This window comes from Schistocerca piceifrons, chromosome 2, assembly GCF_021461385.2.
Source record: "Schistocerca piceifrons isolate TAMUIC-IGC-003096 chromosome 2, iqSchPice1.1, whole genome shotgun sequence".
In the NCBI taxonomy this organism is placed as follows: domain Eukaryota; kingdom Metazoa; phylum Arthropoda; class Insecta; order Orthoptera; family Acrididae; genus Schistocerca; species Schistocerca piceifrons.
The window spans coordinates 1,125,959,261-1,125,977,929 of record NC_060139.1 but is presented as its reverse complement, the minus strand read 5'-3'; positions in this window follow the sequence as shown (position 1 = coordinate 1,125,977,929).

The window sequence follows — 18,669 nt, the reverse complement described above, 5'->3', positions numbered from 1 at the left end:
CAATACTGCAGCTTTACTCTATCCCTTGGACCTTCACATTGACGATGAAACGCAGAAATTGCGTCGGGATTTAATACAAAAGGCACAATGCCGACTTAAGTACAAGAAGAAGAAATCTCCTCACTGTTTTTGCTTTTGCTTAGAGCGTTTCCTGGGAGATCAGTATTAGATTCCGATGCACTACTGCAGCTTTATACCATCCTTTAACCTTCGCATTGACGATGAAACACAGAAGTTGCGTCGGGACTTAATACAAAGGGCACAATGCCGACTTGAGTACAAGAACAGTAAATCTTCTTATTGTTTTCGGTTTGCTTTGAGCGTTACCTGGGAGATCAGTATTAGATTCCGAACACTACTGCAGCATTACTCTATCCCTTGGAACTTCACATTGACGATGAACCACACACGTAGCGTCGGGATTTAATACATGAGACGAACTGCTGCCTTAAGTACAAGAAGAGTAAATCTTCTCATTGATTGTGGTTTGCTTTGAGCGTTTCCTGGGAGATAATTATTAGATTCCGATGCACTACAGCCGCTTCAGTCTATACCTTGGACTTTCACATTGACGATGTAACACAGCAATGGCGTCGGGATTTAATACAAAAGGCACAATGCCGACTTAAGTACAAGAAGAAGAAATCTCCTCACTGTTTTTGCTTTTGCTTAGAGCGTTTCCTGGGAGATCAGTATTAGATTCCGATGCACTACTGCAGCTTTATACCATCCTTTAACCTTCGCATTGACGATGAAACACAGAAGTTGCGTCGGGACTTAATACAAAGGGCACAATGCCGACTTGAGTACAAGAACAGTAAATCTTCTTATTGTTTTCGGTTTGCTTTGAGCGTTTCCTGGGAGATCATTATTAGATTCCGAAGCACTACTGCCGCTTTACTCTATACCTTGGACTTTCACATTGACGATGTAACACAGCAATTGCGTCGGGATTTAATACAAAACGCACAATGCCGACCTAAGTACAAGAAGAGTCAATCTTCTCGTTGTTTGTGGTTTGCTTTGACCGTTTCCTGGGAGACCAGTATTTGATTCCGATGCACTCATGCAGCTTTACTCTATCTCTTGGACCTTCACATTGACGATGAAACACAGAAATTGCGTTGGAATTTAATAAAAAACGCAAAATGATGACTTAAGCACAAGAAGTGTAAATCTTCTCATTGTTTGTGTTTTGCTTTGAACGTTTCTTGTGAGATCAGTATTAGATTCCGATGCACTACTGCAGCTTTACTCAATTCCATGGACCTTCACGTTGAAGATGAAACACAGAAATTGCTTCGGGATTTAATACGAAAGTTACAATGCCGACTTCAGTGCAAGAGGAGTGAATCTTCTCATTGTTTGTGGTTTGCTTTCGGCGTTTCCTGGGTGACCAGTATTAGATTCCGATGCACTACTGCAGCTTTACTCTATCCCTTTGACGTTCACATTGACGATGAAACACAGAAATTGCTTCGGGATTTAATACGAAAGTTACAATGCCGACTTCAGTGCAAGAGGAGTGAATCTTCTCATTGTTTGTGGTTTGCTTTCAGCGTTTCTTGGGTGATCAGTATTAGATTCCGATGCAATACTGCAGCTTTACTCTATCCCTTGGACCTTCACATTGACGATGAAACGCAGAAATTGCGTCGGGATTTAATACAAAAGGCACAATGCCGACTTAAGTACAAGAAGAAGAAATCTCCTCACTGTTTTTGCTTTTGCTTAGAGCGTTTCCTGGGAGATCAGTATTAGATTCCGATGCACTACTGCAGCTTTATACCATCCTTTAACCTTCGCATTGACGATGAAACACAGAAGTTGCGTCGGGACTTAATACAAAGGGCACAATGCCGACTTGAGTACAAGAACAGTAAATCTTCTTATTGTTTTCGGTTTGCTTTGAGCGTTACCTGGGAGATCAGTATTAGATTCCGAACACTACTGCAGCATTACTCTATCCCTTGGAACTTCACATTGACGATGAACCACACACGTAGCGTCGGGATTTAATACATGAGACGAACTGCTGCCTTAAGTACAAGAAGAGTAAATCTTCTCATTGATTGTGGTTTGCTTTGAGCGTTTCCTGGGAGATAATTATTAGATTCCGATGCACTACAGCCGCTTCAGTCTATACCTTGGACTTTCACATTGACGATGTAACACAGCAATGGCGTCGGGATTTAATACAAAGCGCACAATGCCGACCTAAGTACAAGAAGAGTCAATCTTCTCGTTGTTTGTGGTTTGCTTTGACCATTTCCAGGGAGATCAGTATTTGATTCCGACGCACTCATGCAGCGTTACTCTATCCCTTACACATTTACATTGACGATGAAACACAGAAATTGCTTTGGAATTTAATAAAAAACGCAGAATGATGACTTAAGTGCAAGAAGTGTAAATCTTCTCACTGTTTGTGGTTTGCTTTGAACGTTTCTTGTGAGATCAGTATTAAATTCCGACGCACTACTGCAGCTTTACTCAATTCCTTGGACCTTCACATTGACGATGAAACACAGAAATTGCTTCGGGATTTAATACGAAAGTTACAATGCCGATTTCAGTGCAAGGGGAGTGAATCTTCTCATTGTTTGTGGTTTGCTTTCATCGTTTCCTGGGTGATCGGTATTAGATTCAGATGCACTACTGCAGCTTTACTCTATTCCTTTGACCTCCGCATTGGCGATGAAAATTAGAATTTGCGTCGGGGTTTAATAAAAAAGGCACAATGCCGACTTAAGTACAAGATGAGAGAATCTTCTCATAGTTTGTGGTTTGATGTGAGTGTTTACTGGGAGATCGGTATTAGATTCCGATGCACTACAGCAGCATTACTCTACCCCTTGGACCTTCACATTGACGATGAAACACAGCAATTGCGTCGGGATTTAAAACAAAAGGCACAATGCCGACTTAAGAACAAGAAAAGTAAATCTTCTTATTGTGTGTGGTTTGCTTTGAGCGTTACCTGGGAGATCAGTATTAGATTCCGAACACTACTGCAGTTTTACTCTATCACTTGGACTTTCACATTGGCGATCAAACACAGAAATTGCGTTGGGATTTAATACAAAATGCACAATCCTGACTTGAGTACAGGAAGAGTGAATTTTCTAATTGTTTGTGGTTTGCTTTGAGCGTTTCCTGGGTAATCAGTATTCGATTCCGATGCACAACTGCTACATTCCTATATGCCTTGGACCTTCACATTGACGACGAAACAGAGATATTGCGTCGGGATTTAATACAAAAGGCAGAATGCCGACTTCAGTACAAGAAGCGAAATCTCCTCATTGTTTGTGCTTTTGCTTTGAGCGATTCCTGGGAGATCAGTATTAGATTCCGAACAAAACTGCAGCTTTACTCTATCTCCTGGACTTTCACATTGACGATGAAACACAGCTATTGCGTCGGGATTTAATACAAAACGCACAATGCCGACCTAAGTACAAGAAGAGTCTATCTTCTCGTTTTTTGTGGTTTGCTTTGAGCGTTTCCTGGGAGATCAGTATTAGATTCCAATGCACTACTGCAGCTTTACCCTATCCCTTTGACATTCGCATTGACGATGAAACTAAGAAATTGCGTCGGGGTTTAATCAAATATGCACAATGCCTACTTAAGGACAAGAAGAGAGAATCCTCTCATTGTTTGTGGGTTGCTTTGAGTGTTTCCTGGGAGATCGGTATTAGATTCCGATGTACTATTGCAGCTTTACTCTATCCCTTTGACCAACACATTGACGATGAAACTCAGAATTTGCGTCGGGAGTTATTAAAAAAGGCACAATGCCTACTTAAGTACAAAATGAGAGAATCTTCTCATTGTTTGTGGTTTGCTTTGTGTTTTTCCTGGGAGATCGGTATTATATTCCGACGTACTCCTGCATCTTTACGCTATCCCTTGGACCTTCACATTGACGATGAAACGCAGAAATTGCGTCGGGATTATATACAAAAGGCACAATGCCGACTTAAGTACATGAAGAAAAAATCTCCTCACTGTTTGTGCTTTTGCTTAGAACGTTTCCTGGGAGATCAATATTAGATTCCGATGCACTACTGCAGCTTTGAGCCATCCTTTAACCTTCGCATTAACGATGAAACACAGAAATTGCGTCGGGATTTAATACAAATGGCACAATGCCGACTTAAGTACAAGAACATTAAATCTTCTTATTGCTTTTGGTTTGCTTTGAGCGTTACCTGGGAGATCAGTATTAGATTCCGAACACTACTGCAGCATTACTCTATCCCTTGGACCTTCACATTGACGATGAAACACAGTAATTGCGTCTGGATTTGAAAGAAAAGGCACATTGACGACTTACGAACAAGAAAATTAAATCTTCTTATTGTGTGTGGTTTGCTTTGAGCGTTACCTGGGAGATCAGTATTAGATTCCGAACACTACTGGAGCTTTACGCTGTCACTTGAATCTTCACATTGACGATGAAAAACAGGAATTGCGTTGGGATATAATAAAAAACGCAGAATGATGACTTGAGTACAAGAAGATTAAATCTTCTTATTGTTGTGGTTTGCTTTGAACGTTTCATGTGAGATCAGTGTTAGATTCCGATGCACTACTCCAGATTTGCTCTATCCCTTGGACCTTCACATTGACGATGAAACACAGTAATTGCGTCTGGATTTGAAACAAAAGGCACATTGACGACTTACGAACAAGAAAATTAAATCTTCTTATTGTGTGTGGTGTGCTTTGAGCGTTACCTGGGAGATCAGTATTAGATTCCGAACACTACTGCAGCTTTACGCTGACACTTGAACCTTCACATTGACGATGAAACACAGGAATTGCGTTGGGATATAATAAAAAACGCAGAATGATGACTTAAGTACAAGAACAGTAAGTCTTCTTATTGTTTTTGGTTTGCTTTGAGTGTTACCTGGGAGATCAGTATTAGATTCCGAACACTACTGCAGCATTACTCTATCCCTTGGAACTTCACATTGACGATGAACCACAGACGTCGCGTCGGGATTTTATACATAAGGAAAACTGCTGACTTAAGTACAAGAAGAGTAAATCTTCTCATTGATTGTGGTTTGCTTTGAGCGTTTCCTGGGAGGTAATTATTAGATTCCGATGCACTACTGCCGCTTTACCCTATACCTTGGACTTTCACATTGCCGATGTAACACAGCAATGGCGTCGGGATTTAATCAGAAGGCACAATGCCAACCTAAGTACAAGAAGAGTCAATCTTCTCGTTGTTTTTGGTTTGCTTTGACCATTTCCTGGGAGATCAGTATTTGATTCCGATGCACTCATGCAGCGTTACTCTATCCCTTAGACCTTCACATTGACGATGAAACACAGAAATTGCGTTGGAATTTAATAAAAAAACGCAGAACGATGACTTAAGTACAAGAAGTGTAAATCCTCTCATTGTTTGTGGTTTGCTTTGAACGTTTCTTGTGAGATCAGTATTAGATTCCGATGCACTACTGCAGCTTTACTCTATCCCTTTGACATTCGCATTCACGATGAAACTAAGAAATTGCGTCGGGGTTTAATGAAATATGCACAATGCCTACTTAAGGACAAAAAGAGAGAATCCTCTCATTGTTTGTGGGTTGCTGTGAGTGTTTCCTGGGAGATCGGTATTAGATTCCGATGTACTATTGCAGCTTTACTCTATCCCTTTGACCTTCACATTGATGATGAAACTCAGAATTTGCTTCGGGAGTTATTAAAAAAGGCACAATGCCTACTTAAGTACAAGATGAGAGAATCCTCTCATTGTTTGTGGTTTGCTTTGTGTGTTTCCTGGGAGATCGGTATTATATTCCGATGTACTACTGCAGCTTTACGCTATCCCTTGTACCTTCACATTGACGATGAAACGCAGAAATTGCGTCGGTATTATATACAAAAGGCACAATGCCGATTTAATTACAAGCAGAAGAAATCTCCTCACTGTTTGTGCTTTTGCTTAGAGCGTTTCCTGGGAGATCAGTATTAGATTCCGATGCACTACTGCAGCTTTACCCCATCCTTTAACCTTCGCATTGTCGATGAAACACAGAAATTGCGTCGGGATTTAATACAAAAGGCACAATGCCGACTTAAGTACTAGAACAGTAAATCTTCTTATTGATTTTGGTTTGCTTTGAGCGTTACCTGGGAGATCAGTATTAGATCCCGAACACTACTGCAGCATTACTCTATCCCTTGGACTTTCACATTGACGAAGAAAAACACAGCAATTTCGTCGGGATTTAAAACAAAACGCACATTGACGACTTAAGAACAAGAAAAGTAAATCTTCCTATTGTGTGTGGTTTGCTGTGAGCGTTACCTGGGAGATCAGTATTAGATTCCAATGCACTACTGCAGCATTACTCTATCCCTTGGACCTTCACATTGGCGATGAAACACAGAAATTGCGTCGGGATTTAATACAAAAGGCACAATCCCGACTTCAGTACAGGAAGATTCAATCTTCTAATTGTCTGTGGTTTGCTTTGAGCGTTTCCTGGGTGATCAGTATTCGATTCCGATGCACAACTGCTGCTTTCCTCTATGCCTTGGACCTTCACATTGACGAAGAAATACAGATATTGTGTCGGGATTAAATACAAAAGGGAGAATGCCGACTTGAGTACAAGAAGAGTCAATCTCCTCGTTGTTTGTGCTTTTGCTTTGAGCGATTCCTGGGAGATCAGTATTAGATTCCGAACAATACTGCAGCTTTACTCTATTCCCTGGACTTTCACATTGACGATGAAACACAGCTATTGCGTCGGGATTTAATACAAAACGCAGAAAGATGACTTAAGTACAAGAAGTGTAATTCTTCTCATTGTTTGTGGTTTGCTTTGAACGTTTCTTGTGAGATCAGGATTAGATTCCGATGCACTACTGCAGCTATACTCAATTCCTTGGAGCTTCACATTGACGATGAAACACAGAAATTGCTTCGGGATTTAATACGAAAGTTACAATGCCGACTTCAGAGCATGAGGAGTAAATCTTCTCATTGTTTGTGGTTTGCTTTCAGCGCTTACTGGGTGATCAGGATTAGATTCCGATGCACTACTGCAGCTTTACTCTATACCTTTGACGTTCACATTGACGATGAGACACAGAAATTGCGTCAGGTTTTAATACAAATGCACAATGCCGACTAAAGTACAAGAGGAGAAAAACTTCTCGTTGTTTGTGGTTTGCTTTGAGAGTTACCAGGGAGATCATTATTAGCTTCCGATGCACTACTGCAGCTTTACTCTATCCCATGGGATTTCACATTGACGATGAAACACAGAAATTGCGTCGGGATTTCATACAAAAGGCACAATGCCGACTTGAGTACAAGAATAGTCAATCTTCTCATTGTTTGTGGATTGCTTTGAGCGTTTCCTGGGAAATCAGTATTAGATTCCGATGCACTACTGCAGCTTTACTCTATACCATGCACATTCACATTTACGATGAAACACAGAAATTGCGTCGGGATTTAATACAAAATGCACAATGCAGACTTAAGTACACTAAGAATAAATCTCCTCATTGTTTGTGGTTTGCTTTGAGCGTTTCCTGGGAGATCAGTATTAGATTCAGATGCACTACTGCAGCTTTACTCTATCCCTTGGACCTTCACATTGACGATGAATCACAGATATTGCGTCGGAATTTAATAAAAAAGGCATAATGCCGTCTGAAGTACAAGAAGTGTAAATCTCCTCATTGTTTGTGGTTTGCTTTGAGCGTTTCCTGGGAGATCAGTATTAGATTCCAATGCACTACCGCAGCATTACTCAATCTGTTGGACCTTCACATTTACGATGAAACACAGAAATTGCATTGGGGTGTAATACAAAGGGCACAATGCCGAAAAGTATAAGAAAAGTAATTCTTCTCATTGTTTGAGGTTTAATTTGAGCGTTACCTGGGAGATCAGTATTAGATTCCGATGCACTACAGCAGCTTTACTCTATTTCTTGAACCTTCTTATTGATGATGAAATACAGAAATTGCGTCTAGATTTAATACAGAAGGCACAAGGCCGACTCAGTACAAGGGGAGGAAATCTTCACATTGTTTGTGGTTTGCTTTGAGCGTTTCCTGGGTGATCAGTATTATATTCCGATCCACTAATGCAGCTTTACTCTATCCCTTGGACCTTCACATTCACGATGAAACACAGAAATTCCGTCAGGTTTTAATACAAAACGCGCAATGCCGTCTTAAGTACAAGGAGAGTAAATCTTCTCAATGTTTGTGCTTTGCTTTGAGCGTTTCCTGGGAGATCAGTATTAGTGTCCGATGCACTACAGCAGTTTTACTCTATGTCTTGGACCTTCACATTGACGATGAAACACAGAAATTGAGTCGGGATTTAATACAAAATGCATAATGCCTACTTAAGTACAAGAAGTGTAAATCTTCTCATTGTTTGTACACAGAAATTGCATAGGGGTTTAATACAAAAGGCACAATGCCGACTTAAGTACTAGAGGAGTAAATTTTTTCATTGTTTTTGACTTGCTTTGAGCGTTCCTGGGAGATCAGTATTAGATTCCGATCCACCACTGCAGCTTTTCTCTTTTCCTTGGACTTTCACATTGACTATGAAACACAGAAATTGCTTCGGGATTTAATACGAAAGGCACAATGCCGACTTTAGTACAAGAGGAGTAAATCTTCTCATTGTTTGTGGTTTGCTTTCAGCGTTTCCTGGGTGATCAGTATTAGATTCCGATGCACTACTGCAGCTTTACTCAATCCCTTTGGCGTTCACATTGACGATGAAACACAGAAATAGCGTCAGGTTTCAATACAAAAGGCACAATGCTGATTTAAGTACAAGAAGAGTAAATCTTCTCGTTGTTTGTGGTTTGCTTTGAGCGTTACCTGGGAGATCAGTATTAGTTTCCGATGCACTACTGCAGCTTTACTCCATCCCTTGGACTTTCACATTGACGATGAAACATAGCAATTGCGTCGGGAATTAAATACAAAAGCCACAATGCCGACTTGAGTACAAGAAGAGTCACTCTTCTAATTGTTTGTGGTTTGTTTTAAGCGTATCCTGGGAGATCAGTATTCGATTCCGATGCACTACTACAGCTTTACTCTATCCCTTGGAACTTCACATTGACGATGAAACAAAGAAATTGCGTCGGGATTTAATACAAAAGGCACAATGCCGACTTAAGTACAAGAAGAGTTATTCTTCTCATTGTTTGCGGTTGGCTTTGAGCGTTTCCTGGGAGATCAGTATTAGATTCCGATGCACTACTGCAGCTTTACTCCATCCCTTTGACCTTCGCATTGACGATGAAACTCAGAAGTTGAGTCTGGATTTAATACAAAAGGCACAATGCCGCCTTAAGTACGAGAAGAGCCAATCTTCTCATTGTTTGTGGTTTGCTTTGCGCATTTCCTGGGAGATCAGTATTAGATTCCGATGCACTACTGCAGCTTTACTGCATGCCTTGGACCTTCACATTGACGACGAAACACAGATATTGCGTCGGGATTAAATACAAAAGGCAGAATGCCGATTTGAGTACAAGAAGAGTCAATCTTCTCATTGTTTGTGGATTGCTTTGAGCGTTTCCTGGGAGATCAGTATTAGATTCCGATTCACTACTGCAGCCTTACTCTATCCATTGGAAATTCACATTGACGATGAAACATAGAAATTGCGCCGGGATTTAATACAAAATGCATAATGCCAACTTAAGTAGAAAATGTGTAAATTTTCTCATTGTTTGTACACAGAAATTGCATAGGGGTTTAATACAAAAGGCACAATGCCGACTTAAGTACAAGAAAAGTAAATCTCATTGTTTGTGGTTTGATTTGAGCGTAAACTGGGAGATCAGTATTAGATTCCGATGCACTACTGCAGGTTTACTCTATCCCTTAGACCTTCACATTGACGATGAGACACAGTAATTTCGTCGGGATTAAATAAAATATGCACAATGCCGACTTGAGCAATAGAAGAGTGAATCTTCTCATTGTTTGTGGTTTGCATTGAACGTTTCCTGGGAAATCAGTATTAGATTCCGATGCACTACTGCATATTTACTGTATCCCTTGGACCATCACATTGACGATGAAATACAGAAATTGCGTCTAGATTTAATACAAAAGGCACAAGGCCGACTTCAGTACAAGGGGAGTAAATCTTCACATTGTTTGTGGTTTGCTTAGAGTGTTTACTGGGAGATCGGTATTGGATTCCGATGCACTACTGCAGCTTTACTCTATCCCTTTGACGTTCACATTGACGATGAGACACAGAAATTGCGTCAGGTGTTAATACAAATGCACAATGCCGACTAAAGTACAAGAGGAGAAAAACTTCTCGTTGTTTGTGGTTTGCTTTGAGAGTTACCAGGGAGATCATTATTAGCTTCCGATGCACTACTGCAGCTTTACTCTATCCCATGGGATTTCACATTGACGATGAAACACAGAAATTGCGTCGGGATTTCATACAAAAGGCACAATGCCGACTTGAGTACAAGAATAGTCAATCTTCTCATTGTTTGTGGATTGCTTTGAGCGTTTCCTGGGAAATCAGTATTAGATTCCGATGCACTACTGCAGCTTTACTCTATACCATGCACATTCACATTTACGATGAAACACAGAAATTGCGTCGGGATTTAATACAAAATGCACAATGCAGACTTAAGTACACTAAGAATAAATCTCCTCATTGTTTGTGGTTTGCTTTGAGCGTTTCCTGGGAGATCAGTATTAGATTCAGATGCACTACTGCAGCTTTACTCTATCCCTTGGACTTTCACATTGACGATGAATCACAGATATTGCGTCGGAATTTAATAAAAAAGGCATAATGCCGTCTGAAGTACAAGAAGTGTAAATCTCCTCATTGTTTGTGGTTTGCTTTGAGCGTTTCCTGGGAGATCAGTATTAGATTCCAATGCACTACTGCAGCATTACTCAATCTGTTGGACCTTCACATTTACGATGAAACACAGAAATTGCATTGGGGTGTAATACAAAGGGCACAATGCCGAAAAGTACAAGAAAAGTAATTCTTCTCATTGTTTGAGGTTTAATTTGAGCGTTACCTGGGAGATCAGTATTAGATTCCGATGCACTACAGCAGCTTTACTCTATTTCTTGGACCTTCTTATTGACGATGAAATACAGAAATTGCGTCTAGATTTAATACAGAAGGCACAAGGCCGACTCAGTACAAGGGGAGGAAATCTTCACATTGTTTGTGGTTTGCTTTGAGCGTTTCCTGGGTGATCAGTATTATATTAAGATCCACTAACGCAGCTTTACTCTATCCCTTGGACCTTCACATTCACGATGAAACACAGAAATTCCGTCAGGTTTTAATACAAAACGCGCAATGCCGTCTTAAGTACAAGGAGAGTAAATCTTCTCAATGTTTGTGCTTTGCTTTGAGCGTTTCCTGGGAGATCAGTATTAGTGTCCGATGCACTACAGCAGTTTTACTCTATGTCTTGGACCTTCACATTGACGATGAAACACAGAAATTGAGTCGGGATTTAATACAAAATGCATAATGCCTACTTAAGTACAAGAAGTGTAAATCTTCTCATTGTTTGTACACAGAAATTGCATAGGGGTTTAATACAAAAGGCACAATGCCGACTTAAGTACTAGAGGAGTAAATTTTTTCATTGTTTTTGATTTGCTTTGAGCGTTCCTGGGAGATCAGTATTAGATTCCGATCCACCACTGCAGCTTTTCTGTTTTCCTTGGACTTTCACATTGACTATGAAACACAGAAATTGCTTCGGGATTTAATACGAAAGGCACAATGCCGACTTTAGTATAAGAGGAGTAAATCTTGTCATTGTTTGTGGTTTGCTTTCAGCGTTTCCTGGGTGATCAGTATTAGATTCCGATGCACTACTGCAGCTTTACTCAATCCCTTTGGCGTTCACATTGACGATGAAACACAGAAATAGCGTCAGGTTTCAATACAAAAGGCACAATGCTGATTTAAGTACAAGAAGAGTAAATCTTCTCGTTGTTTGTGGTTTGCTTTGAGCGTTACCTGGGAGATCAGTATTAGTTTCCGATGCACTACTGCAGCTTTACTCCATCCCTTGGACTTTCACATTGACGATGAAACATAGCAATTGCGTCGGGATTTAATACAAAAGGCACAATGCCGACTTAAGTACAAGAAGAGTTATTCTTCTCATTGTTTGTGGTTGGCTTTGAGCGTTTCCTGGGAGATCAGTATTAGATTCCGATGCACTACTGCAGCTTTACTCCATCCCTTTGACCTTCGCATTGACGATGAAACTCAGAAGTTGAGTCTGGATTTAATACAAAAGGCACAATGCCGCCTTAAGTACGAGAAGAGTCAATTTTCTCATTGTTTGTGGTTTGCTTTGCGCATTTCCTGGGAGATCAGTATTAGATTCCGATGCACTACTGCAGCTTTACTGCATGCCTTGGACCTTCACATTGACGACGAAACACAGATATTGCGTCGGGATTAAATACAAAAGGCAGAATGCCGATTTGAGTACAAGAAGAGTCAATCTTCTCATTGTTTGTGGATTGCTTTGAGCGTTTCCTGGGAGATCAGTATTAGATTCCGATTCACTACTGCAGCCTTACTCTATCCATTGGAAATTCACATTGACGATGAAACATAGAAATTGCGCCGGGATTTAATACAAAATGCATAATGCCAACTTAAGTAGAAGATGTGTAAATTTTCTCATTATTTGTACACAGAAATTGCATAGGGGTTTAATACAAAAGGCACAATGTCGACTTAAGTACAAGAAAAGTAAATCTTCTCATTGTTTGTGGTTTGATTTGAGCGTTACCTGGGAGATCAGTATTAGATTCCGATGCACTACTGCAGGTTTACTCTATCCCTTAGACCTTCACATTGACGATGAGACACAGTAATTTCGTCGGGATTAAATAAAATATGCACAATGCCGACTTAAGTACAAGAAGAGTGAATCTTCTCATTGTTTGTGGTTTGCATTGAACGTTTCCTGGGAAATCAGTATTAGATTCCAATGCACTACTGCAGATTTACTGTATCCCTTGGACCATCACATTGACGATGAAATACAGAAATTGCGTCTAGATTTAATACAAAAGGCACAAGGCCGACTTCAGTACAAGGGGAGTAAATCTTCACATTGTTTGTGGTTTGCTTAGAGTGTTTACTGGGAGATCGGTATTGGATTCCGATGCACTACTGCAGCTTTACTCTATCCTCTGGACCTTCACATTGACGATGAAACACAGCAATTGCGTCGGGATTTAATACAAAAGGCACAATGCCGAAAAGTACAAGAAAAGTAATTCTTCTCATTGTTTGAGGTTTAATTTGAGCGTTACCTGGGAGATCAGTATTAGATTCCGATGCACTGCAGCAGCTTTACTCTATTTCTTGGACTTTCTTATTGACGATGAAATACAGAAATTGCGTCTAGATTTAATACAGAAGGCACAAGGCCGACTCAGTACAAGGGGAGGAAATCTTCACATTGTTTGTGGTTTGCTTTGAGCGTTTCCTGGGTGATCCGTATTATATTCCGATCCACTAATGCAGCTTTACTCTATCCCTTGGACCTTCACATTCACGATGAAACACAGAAATTCCGTCAGGTTTTAATACAAAACGCGCAATGCCGTCTTAAGTACAAGGAGAGTAAATCTTCTCAATGTTTGTGCTTTGCTCTGAGCGTTTTCTGTTAGATCAGTATTAGTGTCCGATGCACTACAGCAGTTTTACTCTATGTCTTGGACCTTCACATTGACGATGAAACACAGAAATTGAGTCGGGATTTAATACAAAATGCATAATGCCTACTTAAGTACAAGAAGTGTAAATCTTCTCATTGTTTGTACACAGAAATTGCATAGGGGTTTAATACAAAAGGCACAATGCCGACTTAAGAACTAGAGGAGTAAATTTTTTCATTGTTTTTGATTTGCTTTGAGCGTTCCTGGGAGATCAGTATTAGATTCCGATCCACCACTGCAGCTTTTCTCTTTTCCTTGGACTTTCACATTGACTATGAAACACAGAAATTGCTTCGGGATTTAATACGAAAGGCACAATGCCGACTTTAGTACAAGAGGAGTAAATCTTCTCATTGTTTGTGGTTTGCTTTCAGCGTTTCCTGGGTGATCAGTATTAGATTCCGATGCACTACTGCAGCTTTACTCAATCCCTTTGGCGTTCACATTGACGATGAAACACAGAAATAGCGTCAGGTTTCAATACAAAAGGCACAATGCTGATTTAAGTACAAGAAGAGTAAATCTTCTCGTTGTTTGTGGTTTGCTTTGAGCGTTACCTGGGAGATCAGTATTAGTTTCCGATGCACTACTGCAGCTTTACTCCATCCCTTGGACTTTCACATTGACGATGAAACATAGCAATTGCGTCGGGATTTAATACAAAAGCCACAATGCCGACTTGAGTACAAGAAGAGTCACTCTTCTAATTGTTTGTGGTTTGTTTTAAGCGTATCCTGGGAGATCAGTATTCGATTCCGATGCACTACTACAGCTTTACTCTATCCCTTGGAACTTCACATTGACGATGAAACAAAGAAATTGCGTCGGGATTTAATACAAAAGGCACAATGCCGACTTAAGTACAAGAAGAGTTATTCTTCTCATTGTTTGTGGTTGGCTTTGAGCGTTTCCTGGGAGATCAGTATTAGATTCCGATGCACTACTGCAGCTTTACTCCATCCCTTTGACCTTCGCATTGACGATGAAACTCAGAAGTTGAGTCTGGATTTAATACAAAAGGCACAATGCCGCCTTAAGTACGAGAAGAGTCAATTTTCTCATTGTTTGTGGTTTGCTTTGCGCATTTCCTGGGAGATCAGTATTAGATTCCGATGCACTACTGCAGCTTTACTGCATGCCTTGGACCTTCACATTGACGACGAAACACAGATATTGCGTCGGGATTAAATACAAAAGGCAGAATGCCGATTTGAGTACAAGAAGAGTCAATCTTCTCACTGTTTGTGGATTGCTTTGAGCGTTTCCTGGGAGATCAGTATTAGATTCCGATTCACTACTGCAGCCTTACTCTATCCATTGGAAATTCACATTGACGATGAAACATAGAAATTGCGCCGGGATTTAATACAAAATGCATAATGCCTACTTAAGTACAAGAAGTGTAAATCTTCTCATTGTTTGTACACAGAAATTACATAGGGGTTTAATACAAAAGGCACAATGCCGACTTAAGTACAAGAAAAGTAAATCTTCTCATTGTTTGTGGTTTGATTTGAGCGTTACCTGGGAGATCAGTATTAGATTCCGATGCACTACTGCAGGTTTACTCTATCCCTTAGACCTTCACATTGACGATGAGACACAGTAATTTCGTCGGGATTAAATAAAATATGCACAATGCCGACTTAAGTACAAGAAGAGTGAATCTTCTCATTGTTTGTGGTTTGCATTGAACGTTTCCTGGGAAATCAGTATTAGATTCCGATGCACTACTGCAGATTTACTGTATCCCTTGGACCATCACATTGAGGATGAAATACAGAAATTGCGTCTAGATTTAATACAAAAGGCACAAGGCCGACTTCAGTACAAGGGGAGTAAATCTTCACATTGTTTGTGGTTTGCTTAGAGTGTTTACTGGGAGATCGGTATTGGATTCCGATGCACTACTGCAGCTTTACTCTATCCTCTGGACCTTCACATTGACGATGAAACACAGCAATAGCGTCGGGATTTAATACAAAAGGCACAATGCCGACTTAAGTACAAGAAAAGTAAATCTTCTTATTGTTTGTGGTTTGCTTTGAGCGTTACCTGGGAGATTAGTATTAGATTCCGAACACTACTGCAGATTTACTCCATTCCTAGTCCTTCACATTGACGATGAAACACAGAAATTGCGTTGGGATTTAATAAAAAACGCAGAATGCCGACTTAAGTATAAGAGGAGTAAAGCTTCTCATTGTTTGTGGTTTGCTTTGGACGTCTCTTGTGAGATCAGTATTAGATTCCGATGCACTACTGCAGCTTTACTGCATGCCTTGGACCTTCACATTGACGACGAAACACAGATATTGCGTCGGGATTAAATACAAAAGGCAGAATGCCGATTTGAGTACAAGAAGAGTCAATCTTCTCATTGTTTGTGGATTGCTTTGAGCGTTTCCTGGGAGATCAGTATTAGATTCCGATTCACTACTGCAACCGTTCTCTATCCATTGGAAATTCACATTGACGATAAAACATAGAAATTGCGTCGGGATTTAATACAAATTGCATAATGCCAACTTAAGTACAAGATGTGTAAATCTTCTCATTGTTTGTACACAGAAATTGCATAGGTGTTTAATACAAAAGGCACAATGCCGACTTAAGTACAAGAAAAGTAAATCTTCTCATTGTTTGTGGTTTGATTTGAGCGTTACCTGGGAGATCAGTATTAGATTCCGATGCACTACTGCAGGTTTACTCTATCCCTTGGACCTTCACATTGACGATGAAACACAGTAATTTCGTCGGGATTAAATAAAATATGCACAATGCCGACTTAAGTACAAGAAGAGTGAGTCTTCTCATTGTTTGTGGTTTGCTTTGAACGTTTCCTGGGAAATCAGTATTAGATTCCGATGCACTACTGCAGCTTACTGTATCCCTTGGACCATCACATTGACGACGAAATACAGAAATTGCGCCGGGATCTAAGACAAAAGGTACAATGCTGACTTCAGTACAAGAGGAGTAAAACTTCACATTGTTAGTGGTTTGCTTTGAGCGGTTCCTGGGCGATCAGTATTAGATTCCGATGCACTAATGCAGCGTTACCCTATCCCTTGGATCTTCACTTTGAAGATGAAACGCAGAAATTGCGTCGGGACTTAATACAAAAGGCTTAATGCCGACTTAAGTACCAGAAGAATAAATCTCCTCATTGTTTGTGGCTTGCTTTGAGCGATTGCTGGGAGATCAGTATTACATTCCGATAAACTACTGCAGCTTTACTCTATCACTTGGACCTTCACATTGTCGATGAAACACATAAATTGCGTCGGGATTTAATACAAACGGTACAATGCCGACTTAGGTACAAGGGGAGTAAATCTTCTCATTGTTTTTGGTTTGCTTTGAGCGTTTCCTGGGAGATCAGTATTAGATTCCGATACATTACTGCAGAGTTACTTTATCCCTTTGACGTTCACATTAACGATGAAACACAGAAATTTCGTCGGGATATAATACAAGAGGCACAATGCCGACTTAAGTACAAGAAGAGTAAATATTCTCATTGTATGTGGTTTGCTTTGAATGTTTGCTGAGAGATCAGTATTAGATTCCGATGCACTACTGCAGCTTTACTCTATCCCTAGGACCTTCACATTGACGATGAAACACAGAAATTGCGTTCGGATTTAATACAAAAGGCACAATGCCGACTTAGGTACAAGATGAGTAAATCTTCTCATTGTTTGTGGTTTGCTTTGAGAGTTTCCTGGGAGATCAGTATTAGCTTCCGATGCACTACTGCAGCTTTGCTCTATCTGTTGGAGCTTCACATTGACGATGAAACACTGAAATTGCGTCGGTAATTAATAGAAAAGGCACAATGAAGGCATGGGTACAAGATGAGTAAATCTTCTCATTGTCAGTGGTTTGCTTTTAGAGTTCCCTGCATGATCAGTATTAGATTCCGACGCACTACTGCAGCTTTACTCTATCCCTTGGACCTTCACATTGACGATGAATCACAGATATTGCGTCGGAATTTAATAAAAAGGGCATAATGCCGTCTGAAGTACAAGAAGTGTAAATCTCCTCATTGTTTGTGGTTTGCTTTGAGCGTTTCCTCGGAGACCAGTATTAAATATCAATGCACTACTGCAGCTTTACTCTAACTGTTGGACCTTCACATTTACGATGAAACACAGAAATTGCATTGGGGTGTAATACAAAAGGCACAATGCCGAAAAGTACAAGAAACGTAATTCTTCTCATTGTTTGAGGTTTGATTTGAGCGTTACCTGGGAGATCAGTATTAGATTCCGATGCACTACAGCAGCTTTACTCTACTTCTTGGACCTTCACATTGACGATGAAATACAGAAATTGCGTCTAGGTTTAATATAAAAGGCACAATGCCGACTTCAGTACAAGGGGAGTACATCTTCACATTGTTTGTGGTTTGCTTTGAGCGTTCCTTGGTGATCAGTATTAGATTCCGATCCACTAATGCAGCTTTACTCTATCCCTTTCGACCTTCACATTGACGATGAAACACAGAAATTGCTTCGGGATTTAATACGAAAGGCACAATGCCGACTTTAGTACAAGAGGAGTAAATCTTCTCATTGTTTGTGGTTTGCTTTCAGCGTTTCCTGGGTGATCAGTATTAGATTCCGATGCACTACTGCAACTTTACTCCATACCTAGACCTTCACATTGACGATGAAACACAGAAATTGCGTTGGGATTTAATAAAAAAAGCAGAATGCCGACTTAAGTACAAGAGGAGTAAAGCTTCTCATTGTTTGTGGTTTGCTTTGAACGTTTCTTGTGAGATCAGTATTAGATTCCGATGCACTACTGCAGATTTATTCTATTCCTAGGACCTTCACATTGGCGATCAAACACAGAAATTGCGTTGGGATT